The sequence below is a fragment of the Lithobates pipiens genome, unplaced genomic scaffold (genome assembly GCF_037356315.1).
Source record: "Lithobates pipiens isolate NorthernLeopardFrog02 unplaced genomic scaffold, aLitPip1_a1.2 Scaffold_25, whole genome shotgun sequence".
Lineage (NCBI taxonomy): Eukaryota > Metazoa > Chordata > Amphibia > Anura > Ranidae > Lithobates > Lithobates pipiens.
In genome coordinates this window covers 16522793-16548247 of record NW_027507787.1, presented here as the reverse complement: position 1 = coordinate 16548247, position 25455 = coordinate 16522793, and the positions used below count along the sequence as shown (strand labels likewise).

At 50.0% G+C, this 25455-nt stretch overlaps 1 pseudogene; it reads left to right on the top strand.

Moving 5' to 3' along the window:
• Positions 1-1766: 1766 nt before the first annotated feature.
• LOC143930042 (bactericidal permeability-increasing protein-like) overlaps positions 1767-25455 on the top strand; it is a 45450-nt pseudogene continuing 21761 nt past the window's right edge.

The window sequence follows — 25455 nt, the reverse complement described above, 5'->3', positions numbered from 1 at the left end:
CTGTGCGGTGATCCTTCTTTCCCCTGCAGGGTGGCTGGGGCCTTCCACCACCTTCCCCCTCCTTCCCCCCCTTTTTTTTGCAGCCCTATATGGGGAGGATGCCCGGGGCTGCTGTTATTGCCCGCTCTTTGACACCACGCCGCATGATGTGATCTTCCCTCTTTGGTACACTGTGACCCTTATGCTGCTTTGAACGGGGTCTCTGGGGGTGCTGGGGGGGCGGGGGGTGGTGGTTGGGTGCAGACCCGGTTGCACTACTGCCTACCAGGAGATAGAAGGACATGGATTCTCTAAAGGAACTGTTTAAGTTTGTAACGCAAAGTCTTTATGTATGTGCCCTTGGCTTATGCCAAGTGAACCTGTTCCCTATTACACTTCATGTTGGTTTTTGGAAATTTTACCCTCAGGTTGGGGTCGGTAGCTCTGGACTGGCACGAACTATACGGACCTTGTCTGCGGCGCCACCCCCGGTGGCTCTCTGTTTCTCTCCGCGCCCCCGCAGGAGATATACCTGATTTGCTCCAGTTGAGTTGAGTTCTGGTTTAGGGAATGGACACTCCAAGTTCCCCAACGGTTGTGCGGGGTGCGGTTTCGTTGGGATGTTATTTTATAATGTTGTGTACATGTTGGAACGTTTCTACGGTGGTACTTTTCTCTGGCGGGTGGCTCATAGGCAGCCTAAGCTAGTGTCGCAGATTTTTTAAAATATACTTGTAACTAGTTGTGTGAGGAATATTGCCTGCCTCTCCCCGGGTCAGGATATGGTGTGCTCCCCTGTCATTCCCAAGCTGCAGATACCCCGATGGCACAGATGAAACTGCTGTCCTGGAACGTCAGGGGATTGAATGATAAACTGAAACGTTCCTTGGTTTTAACGTACCTTAAAAAACATCACCCTCATGTGTGTATCCTCCAGGAGACGCACCTGACGGGGAGTAAAGTGCTGGGCCTTAAGAGACCCTGGGTCAGCCGCTGTTACCATGCTACGTACTCTAACTTTGCGCGTGGTGTCAGTGTGCTGATCCACAAGTCCCTGGCATATGAGCTATTGGATGTTAAGGTGGACCCGGGGGGAAGATATGTGCTGCTGCATGTGGTTATAGACACTATTGAAATTGTGATTTTGGGCATCTATATCCCGCCACCGGTCACTATGGCCCTCCTAACATACTTGACCCCCTCCTGTCTGGCTATCCCACTGACAACATAATTATTGCGGGTGATTTTAACATGGCACCGAACCTGGCATTAGACAGGTTGTTGCATAGGGTGGGTGAGGACTCTGCCCTGTCAAAGTGGGCCTCTCTCTATGGCCTGACGGACGTTTGGCGGTGGAGACATCCAAGAAATCAGGGGTACACATGCCATTCCGCTACACATAGATCTATGTCAAGGATTGACCTAATTTTAGTAAGTGGGGGAATGCTCTCCCTGGTTAGGGTGGTAGACATGCTGCCACGGGGGCTATTGGATCACGCCCCTGTGGTGTGTACTTTCAGACTCTGGCTCCCCCCTCAGAGAGGCTGTGGCGACTGTCTCGCTACTGGATCTCGGATCCCTTGGTGGAAGCTACAGTCTCTATGCAGATGCAGACCTTCTGGCTAACGAACGTGGGGTCTGCTGCAGTACACACCGTATGGGATGTCTTTAAGGCCTACGTTAGGGGCTCCTACCAATCTGCTATATCTAGGGCCAGATATGACTCTGCAATTTCTACCCAAAATCCCATTACCTATCTTGATATGCAGGCAGCATATAGGGAAGTGATGCTCCTTAGGGTCTCCAAAGCCAATAAGCAGCAGTTGGCGCAGACTCCACGCATTTTTGAGCAGGGGGGCAAAACAGGACGACTTCTGGCCTGGATGACCAAAGAACAACAGCCCACTTCATCTATTGCCCGTATCCAAGATTTGGATGGGGCGATACTGATGGACCCCCTGAGCATAAATGCCCGCTTTGCTGCCTATTACAGCAATCTCTATGCTTCCAGGGTGGACTACACCACCGAGGAACTGCACTCATTTTTAGACCAGGTACAATTCCCCACTTTGTCTGTTACTGCCCGCGAGCCCCTTGATGGCTTCATAACTGTGGAAGAGGTCCAGCAGGCGCTGGGTGAACTCCAGGCGGGGAAGACCCCGGGCATGGATGGGATCCTCCCAGAGTTCTACCGACAATATGGGAAACAACTGGTGCCCAAACTCCACCATTTGATGGTTAAAGCTCTGGGGCAGGGGTCTCTGCCGGCGTCCATGGCGGAGGTGATCATAGTGGTGATACCTAAACTGGGCAAGGACCCGGAGCTATGTTCCTCCTATCGACGCATTTCTCTGCTCAATGCTGACGGCAAGATCCTCACTAAGGTCTTGGCGCGGAGATTGAGCGAGGTGATCCTTGCACTGGTTCATGAGGATCAGACCGGCTTTATGCCAGGCAAGGGCACGGATATAAACCTACGAAGGTTGTATACGGTCCTGGGGTCCGATGCCCACCTAGCCCCTTCGGATGCAGTGGCCTCCCTGGATGCTGAAAAAGCATTCGACTCTGATGAATGGGACTATCTATGGGAGGTCCTGCTCAGTTTTGGCTTCGGCCCCTGGTTTATGCCTGGGTTAGGACAATATAGGACTCCCCGAGGGCGAGGGTTCGCACTGGGGCGGTTATCTCCCCCCCTTTTTCCCTCCACAGGGGGACAAGACAAGGATGCCCACTCTCCTCGGCGCTCTTCGTGCTGGCCATAGAACCTACAGTATGGCGATCCTGATACGTAATATGACGACAATCCGCGGCATCTCTCTGGGCCCTGTGGAGGAAAAAATTTCTCTATACGCCGACGATACCCTCCTATACCTTAGGGACACGTCCACCTCCCTGAAAGAGGCCCTCTACCTTGTAAATGGCTTTGGTAGATACTCGGGTAAATTGGGGGAAGTCCGTTCTATTTGCTCTCCATCCCTCGAACAACGGGTTGCCGACGGATACCCCACTGCAGACTGTCTCCCAGTTTAAATACTTAGGGATTGTTATTCATAAGAATCTAGGTCAATTTATTCCCCTCAATCTTGATCCAGTCATGTCCTATTTGATACGGAGATGCTCAGCCTGGAGGGCCCTGCCCCTCACACCCGTTGGCAGAGTTAACCTGATAAAGATGGTGGTTCCTCCCCAAATTCACTTATTTAGACAAACGCCAGTGCACATCCCGCAGGTTTTCTTTCGGAAATTAAATAGTCTGCTGACTTCCTTTATCTGGAATGGAGGTACCCCTAGGATAGCACTGAGTACAATACAGCTTCCAATCTCCCTGGGGGGTCTGGCCATGCCCTGCTTCGTTAAATACTACTGGGCGGCGGTCTTGGTGACAATTAAATGGTGGCTGTCTAAGGAACCGCCGAACCCTGCGGCCACCCTAGAGGCAGCCTTACTGGGCTCCTACTCCGAACTACGGAATTTAATACACAGAGGTCCCAGGTCTAACCCCAATGTTACCCTGTCAATGTGAGTCACGCTGCGAGTCTGGGACACAATAAGGATCAAGATGGAAAAGCCCAATAGCTGGTCTCCGGGTACCCCACTGTGGGGAAACCCGAGGTTGCCACACTTTCATTCCATTCCAGATCCAGCGGTGTGGGCCCGAAGAGGTGTCACAACTCTGGTGGATATTCTCTCCTCAGGTGGACTGTATACATTCGATGAACTAAAAAGTAGGCTAAAACTACCCAACCATATGTTTTTCAGGTACATCCAGCTTCGGCACGCCTACCGGGCACAGTTTCCCCAACCCATTACCCTTGAGGCTAACTCAGTAGAAAGCATGCTGTCCCCAGGTAGGGATATAAGGTTGCTGTTGGCCTTGTACGCTGAATTTATTGGCTTAGACACCTCAGCCGTTTCTGGGGTATTCTCAAGATGGAAAAGGGACACACCAGCATTAGAGGAGGATGACTGGTGTACAGCAGTACCTCTCCCTCATGATCTCCTTCTGGGACAGATTCACCCAGCTTCGCTTCCTTCACAGAGCTTACTACTCGCCAGAACGCCTAGCAAAAATGTATCCTGACAGGAATGCTTTATGCCCCAAATGCACCTCAGCCCCGGGGTCTTTCTTCCATGTCATATGGTCTTGTGAATGTCTCCAGGCCTTCTGGAGGGAGGTGGTCTCGGAAATGAACGTTAAAGGTAACCTCCACGTTCCCTGCAACCCGAGGCCTGATACTGGGCATTGTTGATACAATTCCGACATCGCAAGCCAAAAATCACTTTATATTCTACACGGCTTTCTATGCCAGGTAAGCAGTTCTTCTTAAGTGGAAGGATCCTAGCCCCCCAACGGTTCCCCAGTGGAGGGCTCTTGTTGATGCGGCTTTACCACTTTATAATCTGACATGGGGCGAAATTGCCCCAAGAAATTTGAAAAGATCTGGGCGACCTGGACACGGGAGGTGTCGGGCGACCCATAAGACCACTCAGGATGGATAGCAATATGCCCATTAATAACTGTGTACTGTGTATACCACTGACTGTCTAGATCAGGGGTGTCCAAACTTTTTTAAAAGAGGGCGAGATTTGATGAAGTGAACATGCGGGAGGACCATTTTGCCTGACATTCTTTGAACCATTAAAATTCGGTCTAAGTGTGTTAGTTCGAAACACTAATACATGGCCCAACAAGAATTCTCTTGCCTTTGTGGCTGTGTGTGTAGAAGAGATGAGCTCAGGCGTGTTATTTGGATATACCGTATTTATTGGCGAATAGCATGTACCTTCACTTTAAGAGGGACGTTTCGGGAAAAAAACGTAATGTTTTTAAATAAAGAATTGTGAAGCAAAATAAGGGTCAGTGCCCATCTGCACGCCCACCATTGCTGGGAATGCAGCACCCACCATTGCCAGGAATGCAGCCACCATTGCCCAGGAATGCAGCCATTATTAGCCAGGAACACAGCCACCATTAGCCAGGAATGCAGCCACCATTGCCAGGATTTCACTCACTATTGCCACGACTGCACCCACCATTAGCCAGGAATGCACCCACCATTGCCAGGATTTCACGCACTATTGCCAGAAATGCACCCACCATTAGCCAGCAATGCATCCACCATTGCCAGGATTTCACTCACTATTGCCAGGAATGCAGCCACCATTCCCAGGAATGCAGTCACCATTGCCAGGAATGCAGTCACCATTGCCAGGAATGCAGCCACCATTGCCAGGAATGCAGCCACCATTGCCAGGAATGCACTCACCATTAGCCAGGAATGCACCCACCATTAGCCAGGAATACACCCACCATTAGCCAGGAATACACCCACCATTAGCCAGGAATGCAGCCACCATTAGCCAGGAATGTACTCACCATTGCCATCAGTGCAGCCTTGGAGGGGACGTGGAGGGGGCAGGACGAGCGCCAAAGAACAGGAGAATCTCCTGTATACACAGCAGCCTCTTTAAGATAAAGTCCCACCTCCTTTGATGGACAGAACAGTCGTCCAATGGCAGAGATGGGACTTCCTATTGCAGAGGCTGCCATGTAAACAGGAAATACTCCTGTGTGCACAGCGCTCGTACCGCCTCCTATCTTCGAGGCAGCCGTACTATATATCTTTTGTGGCCCCGGCGCTGGGAGATCGTCGGGGGCCACAAAAGATATATATGTTTAGATAACCAGACGGGCCGTTCAAAACCGGGCCGCGGGCCGGACGTTGGACATGCCTGGTCTAGATGATTGTATATATGTCACCGACTGATCTGATTTGTACACGCAGTTGATGGCTAATGTTGTATTTCATTATTTGGTTTGCTATTTCTAACCACTGTTGAGATTGTACCACTGTTCTAACATGTCATGTACAAAATAAATAAAATTTCCGTAAAAAAAAAAAGGAAAAGCAGTCAACTCAGCAGAGGTGTAGCTAACCCGCGATGTATATAGATCTTGATAAAAAGAAAAGAAGATAGTGAAAATATCTCCCGTGCTAATGTACACCCACCCACCCTAATCCCTCAGCACCGTTACAGATGTTATGCCTGATTGCGCACGTACGAGTCAATATTTTGCCTGCTGCTTCCCCTTCAGCCCAGGTGAGCTGTTTCTGGAAGTATTGTTTATTTCTGGCCCTATCTACCAACAACAAGCTTAATTTAGTCTGCAAGGTTTCCATCCTTTATTATTGATTGAGCTGGGATCTAAAATAAATCTGGCCTTGGCCACTAGCGCCTCTGTAAACAAGGCAGATTGCCTTTCTGTCAGTACAGAAAGCAAAGCAAAAAACTCAGATCCATGCCTTCCACTAGTAAAAGCATCTCCCTCTCACATCTCAGGTGTGAGGCCAGGTTTCTGAGAGGGCGCCCCTTGCGGCTAAGTGTAACGCACCCCTGGGAGTGATAGGCCGCGTACACACGGGCGGATTGTCTGGCCAACTAAGTTCGTCAGACAATCCGACAGACAGTCCGTCCAAATTTTGAATGAACGGACTTGACCACACACGATGAACAGACAGTCCGCTGAAAGCTTGCGCGATGACGTGTACAGCACGTACGACGGGACTAGAAAAACGACGTCCAATACACTGCAATGCAACCTTCGGCCGTGCAAATCCTTTCTGAGCATGCGCCATACTTAGTCCATCCAACTTGCCTACACACGACCGGACTGTCCGCTGAAACCAAGTTTGGACGGACAAAACCAAGTTTGGACGGACTGTATTACGGAAATTCCGAAAGACTTAGTCCGCCAGACTGTCCGCTGAAAAAGTCCGCTGAAGCCCACACACGAGCGGATTGTCCGCTGAAACACGGTTCAGCGGACTAAGTTGGACAGACAATCCGCCCGTGTGTACGCGGCCATACAGGGAGTGCGATGCCCGAAGGAGCACGGACTGCCGGTACTGCTGCTGGATGAGCTGGTTAGCAGGAGGCAGCTGGGGTGTGCTGGGTAAACTGTGTTGGCAGCCGTGCAGGAAGAGATCCCAGGTATTGAATAGCAGGGTAAACCAGGAACAGAGTCAATAGCCAGGGGTCATATACAGAGGAATCAGTCTGAGATGGATACTGCAGCAAGCCAGGTCATACACAGTGGGCAGGAGATAGCAGAGTAGTCAGCCAAGCCAGGATCAAACACGAAGAAACAGACAGGAGCACAGGTCAGGATGTAAGCCAGGGATCAAGCCAGAGGTTCAGGATAAACAGATAAAGCAAGCCGGGTCGGTAGGATCAAGATATACAGGGTACAGGAGACACAGGAATCTAACGATAATCCAGCAACCTGCATGTGTTAGTGGTAGGTTTAAATAGGCCAGGGGGGTGCAAACATCTGTCACGGCAACCATGATGGGTACTTTGGCCTTTTCCCTGACAGTGCCCCCCAAGGGGCAGCCTCCGGGTGCCTAATCGGGCCCATATTTTGGGGTATCAGACCTGGAATCTCTGTAAAAGTCTAGGAGCGTGTATGTTGCCTGCAGGTTCCAAAGTATTTTCTTCTACCGAGTACCCATTCCATTTGATAAGAAATTTAATTGTCCTACCTCTTCTACGACAGTCCAGTATAGCTTCCATTTCATACTCTGTTTCACCCCCCACTGAGACTGGAGGTGGTGGAGCTTCTTCTCTCCCTGGAAATGGACTAGAAATAACAGATTTCACAGTTGCGGAGTGGCCGGGTGGAGGAGGGTGTTGAGCACAGGTGTCTCACCTCCGCCTACCTGTCAGGAACCATGAAACAGACTGAGACAGAAGTACAATCAAATCACACTTGTTTATTAAAAAATATAAAAAGGTAAATAGAAAAAAGCGTAGTCAAGCATAGCCAGAGTCCAGTAGACAGATTGGGTAGTCAGCCAGTCTAAAGTTCATAAGCCAGATCGGGTAATCAGCCAGTCCATAAGTCAGGGATCCACGGAGAGCAACTGCAAGCAGGATAAGAAGCCAGGAAGGATGTCAGCAAGCCAGTCTTGAAACAAACAGCAGGAGATGGTTCCTTGGGATGTGACCAACGCGAAGGCAAAGGAAAGAGTAAGCTGGAAGGCTTTAAATAGGCAGGTCAGATGAGCATCATCGGAAACAGCTGGTAACTGTGAAAAGAGAAGAGAGCTGGCAATTACCCGACAGCTGAGTGGCCAGCCCAGAGGAGGAAGGGCTAAGCCAGCCCTGACACTACCTCTTTGGCTCTTTGGCTCCTATGCCTATGTGCTTCCTGAGAGCCCCTACTGTTCCTGGTGACCTGCCCAGTGGGTTGTGACGGGCTTCTGAGCCACGCTTTGCTCTCCCCCTCGCTCTCCTCCTCGTTGGAGCCTGATGATTGGGCGGTGTGACGGACGGCGTGTGAGATGTGAGAGTCCGCCACAGTTCGAAAAGCCAAGCGCTGCCAAGTGAGCTCCCGCTAGTAACATTGCGGGATCTGTCGGGGATTATCTGCATATCCTGTTCACTCACTGCTATACCTGATGAAAGACGCTTGATAACGCGGTGTGCTGAGGAGCTCGGTAGCGATTGTAGGAACTGGGGGATATTTGCTGGGCGTCCTAAGCCCCTTTCCCCCTCCCTCTCCCTTTTTCCCTCTTTTTGGCAGCAAGGTTGAAGTACATGCTATACTGTTCACTGGAGCGCATTGCTATCTCATATTGTAAACCTACAAATTGACGGTACTCATCATTCAATGAACACACTATGCTCAGTAAACGGGTCCCAGATGACATGCCACATCAGGAGGGGGCTCAAAAAACATGCTCCGTGAAGGAGAGGGCAAACCAGTGTCTGTTGTAGCAGCAGCAGCAGCAAAGTTTGAATGCTTCGCCCATACGATTTCACAGTCGCCGACAAAGGGAGGTCACCAACAGCCAGCGACGAAATTAAAAGCCCAGGGATCGGTATCAGAATAAGCCATAGTCAACCAGCCTTAAACCCCATAACTCCATTTACCAGCAAAACTGTGAGTAATAAAGGGGCAGGGGAAGGCAGAGTGGCTTCTACTATAACTAGTTCTGTAGCGGGTCCCATAGTGGGGAATGAGGAGCCCACTTTAAGGGATATATTTCAAGCTGTTAATGCCTGCAAGGACTCTATATCTGGTTTTGATAGCCAGTTGAATAGTATTAAGGACAAATCATTTCAATGAGCCAGGTATTGAGTAGCACAGTGGAAAGGGCTGCCGTAATTTAGAGAGGCTAAGTATGGTTGAGGGTGGTTTGCATCCACTACAGCAAGAAATCAAGGGACTGCAGAAACGAATGGCTACATAGGCAGATAAACTTGAGGAAATGGAAAACAGAAGTCGCAGAAACAATGTGCGTTTGATAGGCCTACCAGAGAGGAGTGAGGGCTCCAACTCTATAGCCTTTTTAGGGGGGTGGTTCAGGGAAATATTTGGGGACTCTACCTTTACGGCAGGCGGCGGCGGCGACAGAAGACCGGGCCACCGCCTGTAAAAGAGCTATAAGAAGGCGCGGTGGCCCGGCAGAAGAACCGAAGAGGGGGACAAGACCCCCGAAGTCGGAAGAAGAGGCCGGCGGCGAGGAAGAATGCCGGGCTCCTCCGCTAGTAAAAGAGCTACAAGAAGATAGCGGAGGAGTCCGGCGAGAAGACTCCCGAAGACGGAAGACCCCCGGAGCTGTGCAATAAAGTATTTTATCTCGTGTGTTGTGTTTTTTTTGTACTTTTATTTTACAGGTGAATGGGTAGGGGTACATTGTACCCCATACTCATTCACATAGGGTGGGGGGCCGGTATTCTGATAAGCCCCCTGCCCGCAGACCCCGACAACTAACGGCCAGGGTTGTCGGGAAGAGGCCCTTGTCCTCATCAACACGGGGACAAGGTGCTTTGGGGTGGTGGGGCCGCACGGCCCCCCCTTCCCCAAGGCACCCCCCATGTTGAGGGCACGCGGCCTGGTACGGCTCAGGAGGGGGAGGCTCGCTCGCCCTCCCTTTCCTGGCCGGCCGGGTAGCGTGCTCGGACAAGGGTCTGTTGTGGACTTGGGGGGGACCCCCACGCCAATTTTTTTTGCCGTTGGGGTTCCCCTTTAAGTCCATACCAGGCGGCGGGGCCAGCGACGTCTCCTTCGCGGGCTCCACCTACCTGGAGACGCGTTTGAAATGAGCGGACTTTCCTCCGCGTGTGTGGGCGAGTCCGTTCATTTCAAAAGTAGGGCGGATAGTACAGCGGACTTAGTACGCCGTATTAGTCCGCTCAAAAAGTGCCGTGTGTGGGCAAGTAGCCCGTTCGGAAAGTCCGAGGGACAGTCTGGCGGGAAGTCCGCCAGACTAAGTACGTCGGACATACCGCTACGTGTGTACGCGGCTTAAGAGATATATGGTGAATATGTCATTTGCAGGATAGACAGTACTCTTGCTTTTCAAGCTCCCATCTTACTCTCTCTAGAATTGATATAGTCTTGGGGAATAGGGAGGCAATTCTGCTAGTGAATGATATAGAATATGGCCCAAGAGGAGTCTCGGACCACTCTCCACTGATACTTGCTGGCTGGAAAATCAATCATTGCTTTATACAAATTAAAGTGGTGTTGCACATAAAAAAAAAAAAAAATTCATCAAAGTTCCTAAAAAAAAAAAAAAAATAATACATAAAAAAAATTGTGGATTTTTTTTTAAACTCACCTCTAAATGCCTGTTACTAGGGGGTCCCTCGTAGTCTGCCTCCTTCAGTGTCTGGGCTCTTGAAGTCACTTCCCTTTGGTACAGGAAGGGCTTAGCTCTGCCCACTCATTCCTGTCAGTCATCTGGGACACGTGTCAGGTCCCAGATGACTGCGCTCACGCATGCACAGTGGGTGCCGGCTGTGAAGCCACAGCCGGGTGCCCACAATTAGAATGCTGGCACTGCCGAGTGGAGGGGGAGACGAGCGGGGCTTCGTTCCCCCGCATCGCTGGACCCTGGGACAGGTAAGTGTCCGATTATTAAAAGTCAGCAGCTGCAGTATTTGTAGCTGCTGACTTTTAATTTTTCTTTTTTTTAGGGGAACTCCTCTTTTTTTTTTTAAACAAAAGTTTTATTGAGGTATAACAAACAAAAATTTACAAGCACTAAGAGTACAATAAGTACAATCGCGAGGTAAGGTACAACAGCTTATAAGTACATCTCTCAAGTATCTTTATATTTACTTTATAATTATTTTTTCTTTTTTATCCCCTTACTTCTTCCACCCCCTCCCCCTCCCCCTCCTTCTAACTAACCTTATATATATATATATATATATATATATATATATATATATATATATATATATTGTAGACATGTCACTGGAGAAGTGATCGAGGGGGTGTACATCTCACCTAGGTTGCTACACAGTGTGAGATGGTAAATCCAGGATGGATCAGTTTCTCAGCAGCGATATGCTGCTGAGTTGTTATTTAAATTTTGCCGGGCCTGGGTTTATATGGAATGGCAGGTAGGTTTGGTAGAGGGACCTGTCATTCCACATCCCCCGATCCAGTTCTGGGTTTGGGATCAGGTGAGCCTTGATCCTAATTAGCCTGGGAAGCTAAAGGCTCGGCAGAGTCTGCAGGTGATTGCTCAGCCAGGGAATGAACAATCTGTGTGTTGAAGGAAGCTGCAAGCACTGCCACTGCTGGAGCTAAAACCCACCCTGCGATATCCAGGTGAAAGACGCTGTGTTTGTAAGTGTCAGATAGGTGAGCAGAACCTGTTAGTAAGCGCCCAGCCGGGCTAGGACTTTTATTTTTTGTTGTACTTAGAAAAGCACGGTGTTGCTGTATATTTTGTTTGCTGGACTGTTTGTACCACGAATAAACGCCAAGATCTGCTTTATCAAATTCCAAGTCTGCTGTGAACTGTGTCCAAACACACCCTACCCCGGGAAGATCCCTTACAATTGGTGGAGAATGCGGGCAACGCGGTTGCTAGGGGCAACGGTGTGGACAGACTTGGCTACAGCTGCTGATGTCCTGGGTGAAAGCTGCAACTACACTCCAAAAACAGTCCAGCAACATGGAGGAGATGCTGAAGCAGTTTATGCAAGTGAGTTTGCAACAACAGCAGGCTCAGACAGAGGCCAATAGACGACATGAACAGTCCATGGCTGAACAACAGCAGATGATCGCTGCACAACAGCAGGCTCAGATAGAGGCCAATAGACGACATGAACAGTCCATGGCTGCACAACAACAACTTATCGAGCACCTGATAGCAAATCGAGAGGCGCCTGTGGTGATGGGAGCCGCTCCAGAGATTTTTTCTGGGAGAAGGACTGTGCAGAAAGCGCTGCAAAAGATGACTGCTGAGGACGATGTTGAGGCCTATCTAACAGTATTTGAGCGCGTGGCTGAGCGAGAGAAGTTACCAGCCGCTGAGTGGGCAGAAGTAATTGCGCCTTATTTAACAGGTGAACCCCAAAAGGCCTACTATGACCTCAGTGAGCAAGAGGTTAAGGACTATACTCGGCTAAAAGAGGAGATACTTGCCCGACTAGGAGTTACTACTGCAGTCCGTGCCCGGAGGGTACGCAACTGGAGCTACAGTCTGGACAAATCAGCGAGGTCCCAGATGTATGACCTAATCCATTTGGCAAGAAAGTGGTTGGAGCCAGACACTTCTACTCCTGCACAAATCCTAGAGAAGGTCGGGATGGATCGCTACCTCCGAGCCCTTCCTACTGACTTGCAACGCTGGGTGGGACAAGGTGATCCTAAGAATGCAAACGAACTTGTCAACCTTGTGGAGAGGTTCCAGGCGACTGAGGACTACCTCCGTGATGTTCCTGCAGCATCTTCACCTCCCCGGAGCGCCAGATCTGTGCCGTCAGCTGGTAAGAGACTTCCATCTATTGGGGGAGTGTGGAGGGGTGCTGATGGGGGGAAAAGGGCTCAAGTGGTGTCTCAGGGACAAAAGACTGGTGATGGTCCCGGGTGGCTAAGGGGCTCTCGAAAAGACTCCTTGCCAAAGAGACCAGGCCCTATCCAGTGTTGGAGATGTCATGAGGCGGGACACGTGTCGGCCCATTGCCCTCTTACCTCTGAACCCATGGAATGTGACGCTAGCCGGCGTCAGTCGCTATTTGCGGAACCATCTTGTGCTGCAGTTCCTGGACTAGAGACTGAACCGCAAATCTGCGATATTACAATCAATGACTTTCCTGTTAAAGCGTTAATGGACTCAGGAAGCCTTGTAACCTTGGTGCATGCTAGCCTGGTGACTGGGGACTTAGAGTCTAAAAAGCATATGAGCGTTGTGTGTATACATGGTGATACAAAAGTGTACCCTATAGTGCTGGCTAAAGTCGGGACTGAACAAGGCACAGTACAATATGAAGTGGGTGTGGTTAAAAACCTCATGCATAATGTAATATTGGGGCGCGATTTTCCTTTATTCTGGGCTCTCTGGGAAAAAAGAAAAATCCCCAAAAGGAGTGAGGATACCTCTAAGGTGGTTGCCTTGTCCACGGTGAATGATAAAAGTGTGCAGGATGAAAATGATTGTTTTCCTTTGCAGGTCCTGGCTGGGGAGGAGGAGGCTCCTCCCACTGAGCAAAATATACTAGATTTAGAGGTGTCTAGCGATAATTTTGGGACTGCACAATTACAGGACCCCACTCTCAAAAATGCGAGAGAGCAGGTTGCTGTTATGAACGGGGTACCTCAGGAACCAGATGCTGAAAAAAGATTTCCACATTTTTCGGTGACTAATGATCTTTTCTATAGAGTTAATAAGGTTAAGGATGAGATTGTGGAACAGCTTCTGGTACCTAAGCCGTACCGGCGTCAGGTGCTTGACATGGCACATAACCATGTTCTTGGGGGACACTTGGGGACTGACAAAACGCGAGAGAGGGTTCTCCAGAGGTTTTTTTGGCCGGCCATATATGATGACATTAAAAAATACTGTGAGTCGTGCCCCACATGTCAGGTTAGTGCCCCAGTGTCACATTTTCGCAGTCCTTTGGTTTCGCTCCCTATTATAGAGGTGCCTTTTGAGCGTATTGCCATGGATTTAGTGGGTCCCATTGTAAAGTCAGCTAGAGGACACCAGTATATTTTGGTAGTCCTGGATTATGCGACCCGCTATCCTGAGGCTGTACCCTTAAGAAACACTGCATCTAAAACAATTGCACGTGAGTTGTTTTATATGTTCTCTAGGACTGGGATCCCTAAAGAAATCCTAACTGACCAAGGTACGCCATTTATGTCGAAAGTAATGAAGGAATTATGCAGACTATTTAAAATCTCACACATCCGTACCTCTGTGTACCACCCCCAGACGGACGGATTGGTGGAGAGATTTAATAAAACTTTGAAACATATGTTGAAGAAAGTGGTGGCAAAAGATGGTCGTGACTGGGATCATTTATTACCCTACCTCATGTTTGCTATTAGGGAGGTGCCCCAAGCGTCCACAGGGTTCTCACCATTCGAGTTGGTCTATGGTCATCACCCTAGGGGTCTACTAGACATTGCAAAAGAGACATGGGAGAATGAGTCCACCCCATACAAGAGTGTTATTGAGCATGTAGCACAAATGCAGGACCGTATAGCCACTGTAATGCCCCTGGTAAGGGAACACCTCCAGAGGGCTCAAGAGGCCCAAAGTAGAATTTACAACCGGTCCGCAAGAATCAGGACATTCAACCCAGGCGATAGGGTCCTTATACTAGTCCCCACTGTTGAGAGTAAATTCTTGGCGAAGTGGCAAGGTCCCTATGAAATTGTTGAAAAGGTCAGTGAGGTGAACTACAAGGTGCACCAACCAGGTAGAAGGAAGCCTTTCCAAGTTTATCACATAAACTTGATCAAGCCCTGGAAAGACAGGGAATCCTTGGTGGCGACAAATACTGTTAATAATTTGTCACCACCAATCCCTCCAGTCAAGGTAGGTGATACTCTATCAGTGTCACAGAAACAGGAGGTTCAGGAATTTTTACAGAAAAACAAAAACAAGTTCTCTGACCTCCCAGGGCGTACACACCTCATCCATCATCACATTGAAACTGAGCCTAGAAGCAGAGTAAACCTTAAGCCCTATAGGATACCCGAGGCACGTAGGGAAGCCGTATCTGCCGAGGTAAAACGTATGCTTGATCTGGGGGTAATTGAGGTGTCACAGAGTGAATGGTCCAGCCCAATTGTGCTAATCCCAAAGCCCAATGGAACTTGGAGGTTCTGTAACGATTTCAGAAAGTTGAATGAGATCTCCAAGTTCGATGCGTATCCTATGCCCAGGGTAGATGAGTTGATTGAGAAGTTGGGTAACGTCAGGTACATAACCACCCTCGATCTCACAAAGGGCTACTGGCAGATTCCACTTTCTGGTGAGGCTAAAGAGAAAACTGCATTCTCCACCCCTGATGGGCTATTCCAGTATGTAGTGATGCCATTCGGGTTACATGGAGCGCCTGCAACTTTCCAGAGGTTGATGGACTTGATTCTGCGACCACATCGTGATTACTCAGCTGCCTACCTCGATGATGTGGTCATTTTTAGCCCTGATTGGGAAAGTCACCTCTGTAAGGTACAGGCCGTGTTGGATGCCATAAGTGATGCAGGGTTGACCATAAATGCCGAGAAGTGTGCTCTAGCCCTAGAAGAGGCCAAATATCTGGGCTACATTGTTGGAAGAGGATTGGTTAGGCCACAGCTAAATAAAATTGAGGCAATACAGAATTGGCCTAGACCCCTGACAAGGAAACAGGTTAGAGCTTTCCTGGGTATTACGGGTTATTACCGTAGATTTGTGCCGAACTTTGCCTCAGTTGCTGCTCCGCTAACTGACTTGACAAAGGGCGGAAAGACAGCAATGGTCACGTGGACCCCAGAGGCCGAGGAGGCTTTCCAAAGCCTTAAGTCTGCCTTGTGCCAACCACCTGTGTTAGTCACCCCCGATTTCAGGCGAGAATTTCTGGTCCAGACAGATGCCTCTAGCACAGGCTTAGGTGCAGTACTCTCACAAGTAGTGAATGGTGAGGAGCATCCGGTGACGTACTTGAGTAGAAAACTAACCCCGGCCGAGAAAAATTATGCCATTGTGGAGCGAGAATGTTTGGCAGTAAAGTGGGCCCTAGAATCGTTAAAGTATTACTTGCTAGGCAGGAAATTCAAGTTGGTGACAGACCATGCCCCCCTAACATGGATGAAGTTAAACAAGGAGAGAAATGCAAGAGTGACTAGATGGTTTCTCTCCCTACAAAACTTTAATTTCACTGTGGAACACAGGCCAGGGAAATTACAGGCAAATGCTGACGCATTGTCAAGGGTAAGTTGTCTGTGGGGACAAAAGGCTCAGCCCTCCGGTCTGAAAAAGAGGGGGGGGATATGTAGACATGTCACTGGAGAAGTGATCGAGGGGGTGTACATCTCACCTAGGTTGCTACACAGTGTGAGATGGTAAATCCAGGATGGATCAGTTTCTCAGCAGCGATATGCTGCTGAGTTGTTATTTAAATTTTGCCGGGCCTGGGTTTATATGGAATGGCAGGTAGGTTTGGTAGAGGGACCTGTCATTCCACATCCCCCGATCCAGTTCTGGGTTTGGGATCAGGTGAGCCTTGATCCTAATTAGCCTGGGAAGCTAAAGGCTCGGCAGAGTCTGCAGGTGATTGCTCAGCCAGGGAATGAACAATCTGTGTGTTGAAGGAAGCTGCAAGCACTGCCACTGCTGGAGCTAAAACCCACCCTGCGATATCCAGGTGAAAGACGCTGTGTTTGTAAGTGTCAGATAGGTGAGCAGAACCTGTTAGTAAGCGCCCAGCCGGGCTAGGACTTTTATTTTTTGTTGTACTTAGAAAAGCACGGTGTTGCTGTATATTTTGTTTGCTGGACTGTTTGTACCACGAATAAACGCCAAGATCTGCTTTATCAAATTCCAAGTCTGCTGTGAACTGTGTCCAAACACACCCTACCCCGGGAAGATCCCTTACAATATATATATATATATATACACATACACATACATATACACATACATACATACATACATACATACATATACACATACATACAAAAAAAAAATTGGGGAAAAACAGTCAAGAAGCGTATTATATTATTACATATATCCTACGTGTCACTGATATCAGAAGGGTGTACAGTGAGTAAAGTACAGAAATTTCAAAACCGGAGTCTTCAGAAACATCATATGTAAAGGAGGACAAGTTGTAAGGCTGGCCGCAGGCCAGCCTGTATTTGTAGGAGGAGGCTGAGAGGGCTATTTAAACCTCCTACTCTGTCAGGGCCAGTGTCGTTAGGTTTTCTGGGTGAAGGCAGCTGGGGCTCATGGGGGGAGGGCGGACTATCTATCCTCCACCACCGATTTCCCTGGTGAGGGGAGGGGGAGGTAGTCGGCCGCCGCCAGCTCCCCTTCTTTGCTCGCAGGTTCGGGCGCCCACCGTTTCTCATGGCGGGGGGAGGGGGAGGTGATCGGCCACCGCCGGCTCCCCCTCTCCCCTCAATATATGCAGAGCGCCCGCCGGTTCTCCTGGCGGGGGGAGGGGGGTGATCGGCCGCCTCCGGCTCCCCTTCTCCCCTCACATGTGCAGAGTACTGGCCGATTCTCCTGGCTCCCCCTCTCCCCTCACACGTGTTCCAGCCTGGCCGTGCCTGCCGCCCACAGTCTCCCCTCAGCTCTCCTGCGGGCAGCCCGCCCGGTATTCCCGCCGGGGGAAGGGGGGTGATCGGCCGTCCTTCGCCCACACTCTCCCCTCGGCTCTCCTGCGGGCAGCCTGCCTGGTGTTTCCGCCGGGGGGAGGGGGCTTTAGAGGAATGCTATGCTAATGACACTTAACGTTTTTCAGCGGTGCTAATTCCTAGCTTGCTAGCTGTGATTTGTTATGACTTGTATTACAATTCATAAATCCCAGGGACAAGTCCAGTAAGGAAGTAATACAATAAAATGTCTAATCCAGACAGTCTTTCAGTGAACTGCTATTGTCATTTAGGAAAACAGCAACCTCTTAATCGACCTTTGGCTTTGATTTAATATAACTCTCTGCAACTAGGATCAGTAGGAAGTTCACAGTCCTCAGGTGAGGTCCTCGGGCTGTTACAGTTTTCCATTGGGTTTTGACAGAGACAGCTAGATCTCACACTGCACATCGGCGCCTCCTGCTGACATCTCATCCAGATATAGGTTGTGTTTCTGTTGGGGGGGGGGGGGGGGTGATCAGCCATCCTTCACCCACACTCTCCCTCACTCACACAGTTTTTTTTTTTTTTGGCATTTTTTCACGGGTGTGGAATTTTTCAATTCTTTATATGGACTTGATGAATTAGAAATGTATTTATACCATGTGCGAGATTATACCATTAATTAATTTTACACGCATTTATTAGTATTGGGATTCACAGTGTATTCAGGTTATGCTTATCTTTTCCATTTTTTGGGGGGAATTTTCATTTAATTTCCTTTACAAATGAAGATTTATTCACGGATGGACTTTATCCTATTAGTAGTGATCTCCCCTCAGCTGCGGGTGGCCAGTGTGCAGCTGCCCGATGCTCATGTGGGGGGGGCTTTCATCCACCCCCTCGCACCGACTTCTTGGGCTCAGTCTGGCAATGGGTGCCACCCACTTCCCAGGTGTTCACGTGGGGGGTGTTGTCTGTCCACCCACCATCTTCGCTGGGCTCAATGCACTACCTGGTGTTCCTCAAGGAGATTGGTGAGGGTGGGACTGGGCATCTGTGGTGTGGTGGGTTCCCCCCCTCCTGAGCTCCACATGGTGGGTCACCCTCCGAGCTCCACGTGGTGGGTCCCCCCCGAGCTCCACGTGGTGGGTCCCCCCCTCCTGAGCTCCACGTGGTGGGTCCCCCCCTCCTGAGCTCCACGTGGTGGGTCCCCCCCTGAGCTCAACGTGGTGGCCCCCCTCCTGAGCTCCATGTGGTGGCCCCCCCTCCTGAGCTCCACGTGGTGGGTCCCCCCTGAGCTCCACGTGGTGGCCCCCACCTCCTGAGCTCCACCTGGTGGCCCCCCCTGAGCTCCACGTGGTGCCCCCCCCCTCCTGAGCTCCACGTGGTGGCCCCCCTGAGCTCCACATGGTGGGTCCCCCCTCCTGAGCTCCACGTGGTGGGTCTCTCCCCCCTCCTGAGCTCCACGTGGTTGGTCCCCCCTGAACTCCACGTGGTGGGTCTCCCCCCCTCCTGAGCTCCACGTGGTGGGCCCCCCCTCCTGAGCTCCACGTGGTGGCCCCCCTGAGCTCCACATGGTGGGTCCCCCCCTCCTGAGCTCCACGTGGTGGGTCTCTCCCCCCTCCTGAGCTCCACGTGGTTGGTCCCCCCCTGAACTCCACGTGGTGGGTCTCCCCCCCTCCTGAGCTCCACGTGGTGGGCCTCCTGAGCTCCACGTGGTGGGCCCCACCCTGTGCTCCACGTGGTGGGTCTCCTCCCCCCCACCCGCCTGAGCTCCACATGGCGGGTCTCCCCACCCGCCTGAGCTCCACGTGGCGGGTCTCCCCACCCACCAGAGCTCCACGTGGCGGGTCTCCCCACCCGCCTGAGCTCAACGTGGCGGTTCTCCCCCCCCGCCTTAGCTCCACGTGGCTTTTCTGTCACAGTGCTCAGTCTAGCATTTCTGTCACGGCGTTCTGTCCAGCAGTTCTGTTGCAGCGTTTCTGTCGCAGCGTTTCTGTCGCAGCTTTTCTGTCGCAGCGTTCTGTGCGGCATTTCCGTCACAGCTTTCTGTGCGGCATTTCTGTCACAGCGTTCTGTGCGGCATTTCCGTCACAGCGTTCTGTGCGGCATTTCTGTCACAGCGTTCTGTGCAGCTTTTCCGTCACAGCGTTCTGTGCAGCATCTCCTGTCAGCGGTCTGTCCAGCTTTATTGTCATAGCGGCTGTCCAGCATTTATGTCATAGCGGTCTGTCCAGCTTTTCAGTCATAGCGTTCTGTCCAGCATGTCTGGCATAGCGTTTCTGCCCCTGGATGCCTGTCATAGCGTTCTGCCCCTGGATGCCTGTCATAGCATTCTGCCCCTGGACTTCTGTCTGCCCCTGGACTGCTGTCATAGCGTTCTGCCCCTGGACTGCTGTCATAGCGTTCTGCCCCTGGACTGCTGTTGCGTTCTGAACCAGGATTTCTGTCATGGCATTCTGAACCAGGATTTCTGTCATGGCGTTCTGAACCAGGATTTCTGTTATGGCGTTCTGAACCAGGATTTTTGTCATGGCTTTCTGAACCAGGATTTCTGTCATGGCGTTCTGAACCAGGATTTCTGTCTTTGCATTTCTGTCTCAGCATTCAGTCTCAGCGTGTTTTCGGGCTTTGCATTTCTGGCCAGGATTCTGCTGTTGTGTCGCTGTCTCCGTTTTTCTGTTATAGCGTTTCTGGCCCAGGATTTCTGGCATTTCATTTATGCCTTAGCGTTTCAGTCTTGGTTGTTGCTGTCATTGCGTTTTGCCTCTGGTTCTGTCACTACGTTTCGGCATCAGCATTAAGTTTCAGTGTTTTGTTTCATGGTGTTTTTTCATCATGGCATGTTGTGTTTCTGTCTCAGCGTTTTCTGTCTCAGCGTTTTCTGTCTCAGCGTTTTCTGTCTTTGTGTTGCTGCCAGCATGCCTGTCATGGTATTTCAGACTTGGTGTTCAGTCTCAGAGTTTCTCAGAGGGGTGTTGTTCACTCATGGCATACTCTGGTAGTCGTTCGTCTTTGTTGATTGTCATGTCCCATCGTGTCTGTGTCATGTTTTGTACCTGGGTCAGGTAGCTAGGGCTCACACGTCAGGATCTGTCACGTCTATAGATCCATACGGGCTGAGGTTTCGTTTATTAATTGATTGTTGTCCACAATCTTCTCGCCCGTATACCATACGTCATACGTTGCATGTTCATTCACCGCATCTATACGACTACCCACCATTGCCTGTGGGTACACTAGCCCCGAGTTTTCAGTTAATTACCTGTCTCTGCACTGCAGGTTACTCGGGCTGACTTACCACTTACATGTGGGTGGGGTCCGTCCGTCAGGTTCTTTTACGCGCAGTGGTCTTGACTTTTCTGCTCATATTTCATTCTTAGTTAGGCAGGGGGGTATTGTTGTTCTCATGTCTAGTTGTCTGTCATTTCTCTAGTTTGTGTTTCAGGTTGGGCCGTCTTGACATCCATACTGATATCATCCATGCTTGCTATCACCTTCAGCCAGCCTAGCCGTTGTTGGGGGCTAGTTGATTGGTGCTGATGTCTTTTCACCACTGGGCTCACCCTTGGGTCAGAAACAGTCGAAAAATTTTCCTTCAGTTGATGTCCTGTTGTGTTGAGGCCCTGGTTACTGCCCAGGGATGTATAGTCTCTCTCAGGGTGTTTGTTAAGCCAGGTCCCCATGACGGTCCTTGGGGGGTAGGTTGGGCAGATGTCATAATGGTTTTGGATTCCATTCTTGGCTCTGTTCTTGTTTGAACTTATTGTCTGGAGTTCCACTTAGGGACATCAGTCCAGTCCTCTTTTCCGATCCCCAGCTTGTTCCAAGTAGGGGGGGGCTTGGGTATGTCTGTATCATGCCATGGGGAGCATTTCCCCGGGAGGGAGTCTGGCCCTCCTTGGTTCAGGATTTCTGTCCCAGCTGTTGGGTTCAGGCTGTAGCATGACCGAGCGTATCTGGTGGGACCTGGGTCCTGCGTCTGGTATGGTTTCTCCAGGTTGACAGTATTATTGCCATGGTGCATGGGCCTTATCCGCTTACTCCGTCACATCCATCAGGTTTCCAGCTTTTCGCACTCCTGCTAGTGGTCTTTTTGCCACTCACCCTCTTGGGGGGGGGGGGGATATGTCTCTGGGCTATTTCCCTGGTGGTCATTGGGGTATTTCGCCATCTTTTGCAGGGGTTTCCTCAGGCCAGGCCTTGTTCCTTTCCCCTCTCGTATCCTCTCATTTCACAAGCAGTTCATTCTCAGGTCTGGGTGTCACAGGCATCCGGCTCAATTCAATCTTTCAGGGGATGTTCTGTTGGGTTCAGGGTAGTGTCACAGGTTCGATAGGGGGTTCCTTCTCATTGCCAAGTCAGGAGTCGGTGTGTTCTTTTGCCACTGCGAACACTTTCCGGTTACTTGCTGGATACATACTGCTGCCGTCCGGGAGCACACCTTTATCCGTGATGGTTCATTACCTTCCCTTCTTCACTTAAATTTTGTGTCTTCTTGCCCTCTTCTCAGGCATACTGACCAGCTAGGCCAAGGCACACCTCAGTCCTTGGTTCTTAGGAGTATCGCATTTCCCGCTTGAAGACTCTGACTACAAGTTGTAAGGCTGGCCGCAGGAGCCTGAGAGGACTATTTAAACCTCCTCCTCTGTCAGGGCCAGTGTCGTTTTTCTGGTTCCCACCCACCTGTTCCCCAGTTTCATACATTCTCATAGTATTTTGTTCTTATTCTTACATTCTTCTCAGGCATACTGACCAGCTAGGCCAAGGCACACCTCAGGCCTTGGTTCTTAGGAGTATCGCATTTCCCGCTTGAAGACTCTGACTACAAGAGTAGGTATAGGGTGATAACCGGTGCCAACCATATGGGTCTTCCAGACCTCTGGCTATACTCCCAGTGAGGGGCAAACTACTCATCTGGCAACATAGATTCAAGGTTTCTTACATGCAGGTGTCGGGGTCTCGTAACCAACGATCCCATACTTTGTCATACTTGGTCGGGCATTCTCTGTTAATATACATAACCTTTTTATATGGTAACTTATTATTGACCACCACCTTCCACTCCGCCAGCCCAGGGGGTATGGGACGCATCCAATTTCGGGCAATAACTTTCCGGACTGAGAACAATGTCTCATGCAGGAATGTCTTTGTGTATTTGTCTGTGGTATCCGGAAGCACCCCAAGTAAGCATTTTTTTGGGTCCAATGTGACCGGAGAGCCCATGTGATCATGTAGAAAGGTGACAACTTGCGCCCAGAGGCCTTGTATTTTGGGACACGACCATATTAAATGAAAGAATGTACCCACCTCCTTCCCACACATCTGACAGAGGGTAGATTGAGAGCTTCTATATCTGTCAACCCGCAGAGGGGTGAGATATGCCTGGTGTATAATATAAATTTTAGTCAGTCTGTCAGTGAGTTTGGGTGAGACAGCCTTACAGGATTCCAAAGACTCCTCCCATTCCACATCCTCCAGAGGGCCTATCACCCTTTCCCAACGAGGTTTGAGTTTGTATGCCAATTTAGTGGAAACTGGGGTAGTAAGCATGTCGTAGAAGGACGAGGTTAATTTACGGGGATCAGAGCTCTTGATTATGGCCATAAGTGCATTAGGGGTAGACTGTGGTGTGGATTCCAAAAACTGAGCCCGAGGTGCATGTCTCATCTGTAGAAATCAAAAGAGCATGGATCTGGGGAGTGAAAATTCTGCACTAAGCGTGGCAAAGGTTTTAAAGGTTCCGTCGTCAAACAATTGGTGCATATAGAGAATACCATAAGTAAACCAAAGGTCTGTATCGGGAAGTCTTAGAAATTCCGACAAAGTTTTATTGTACCACAATGGAGTATAATCATTATAGAGTGGTATCCCTAGCTTGGCAGAAGCTAAGTCCCAAATGCGTCTGTTGTCCCCCTGACCAGCACCGCTAGAGCCCATCGCCAGTGCGTAAATTGAGTCTCCAGTGCGTCGAGCCCATCTCGGGCAGAGCAGTTGGAGAAACCACTCCCGGTCCGTCTTGTCAATATGATACAGTTGGGATAATTGTGACGCGATATAATAGAGATTAAAATCAGGAAGGGCAGTGCCCCCTAGGTTCGTAGGGCTTTTAAGCGCCTGCCAAGCTAATTTGTGTCTGTTGGTTCCCCACACAAAGGGTTTGAGCAGGGCCTCAAGGGACTTAAAATTCTTCAGAGGTAAGTACACCGGGGAGTGCCAGAGGATATAGAGTATCTTGGGTAAAAGGACCATTTTAATAAGATTTATCTGACCCCAAATCCCCAGCGGCAGACGGGCCCAGGCCCGCAGTTTGGATTGAACGTGGGAAATTAGAGGGCATAAATTTAAATGTGTATAGTCCGCCGATGATCTGGAGACACACACCCCCAGATACTTAATGACACTGACTCGTTGTAATGGCAGACTGTCCTCAAATTCAGTCAGTGGGAAGCGGTCAAGTGGAAGAATTTGGGACTTCCCCCAATTGATTTTTAACCCAGAAAAGGTCCCAAATCTCTCGATTGTCTGAAGAGCCGCCTGCAGAGAGGGGCCAGAGTCCGCTGGGTATAGCAGTGTGTCGTCAGCATACATGCTGATCTTTTCAGTTAGGGCGCCATGGCTCAGTCCCCTGATCTCCGGGTTAGCTCGGATGGACATGGCCAAGGGTTCCGCGGCCAGGACGTATAATAGTGGTGAAAGAGGACAGCCTTATCTCGTGCCTCTGTTGAGGTCAAACATTCGAGACGGCCAGCCATTGGCCACCACCCGGGCCATGGGCGCCTGATACAGCAGTTGAACCCACTTGATGAAACGTGGTCCAAAGCCATATCCCTCCAAGCAGCTCCAGAGATAGCTCCATTCCACCGAGTCGAACGCCTTTGCCGTGTCCAGTGTCACCACCACCCGTGACCCAACTTCTGCGTGTGGAGCCTGCAGGTTAATATACAGTTTGCGTAGATTAAAGGATGTGTTGCGGCCTGGCATAAAGCCTGCTTGATCTACATGTACTAGGGACAGAATGGCTTGTTTTAATCAAAGGGACAGTACTTTAGCTAGTATTTTTATATCTACTTGCAGTAGGGAAATAGGACAATAGGGGGGCAGGGTGAAGGAGGGGGGCAGGGTGAAGGTTTCAAATAGGTGATTAAATAGTGCAAGCAGTTTGGGAGTTAGTAATTCTCTAAATTGGGAGTAAAATTCAACAGGGAGGCCATCAGATCCAGAGGATTTGGATCTAGCAAAGCTGGAGATTGCGGCGTCTATTTCTTCCATGGTAAGGGGTGCCTCAAGTGAATCTCTTTGTTCTTTCGTCAACTGGGGGAAGGTAATGCTGTGAAGGAAAGTAGTCCATACGTCTGTCGGGTTTGTCACTGTTGTTTTATATAGATCCGCAAAAAACTCTCTGAACTTAGAGGTAACACTGCATGGGTCCATGATCTGACTCCCCTCCGGGCCATGTAGGGTAATGACAACTGGGGGCCTGTCTTCGCTATGCACTAGGTAAGCGAGGAGCTTGCCTGCCTTTTCACCATATTCAAACAGTTTCTGCTTAGTAAAGAAGAGCTTTTGATGACTTTTTGTATACTGGAGTTGAGTCACCACTCTAGTCTGCATTTTAAGCTGGCCCGCTGTCGCTGGGGTGGGAGTGGCCGCGTATTCCCGTTCAGTGGAGACTAGCTCCGCTATTGCCCTGTCGAACACTCCAGCGGAATCTGTTTTGATTTTGTTTATGTGTGAGATCAGGGTAGTACGGGCGTACATTTTAAATGAATCCCATATTGCAGCAACAGATGCTGTGTGATCATTTTCCAAGAAGTATTGCTTCCATTGGGTGATGAGCCCATCATCCCCTGGAAGCAGTGAGAGCCAGAACG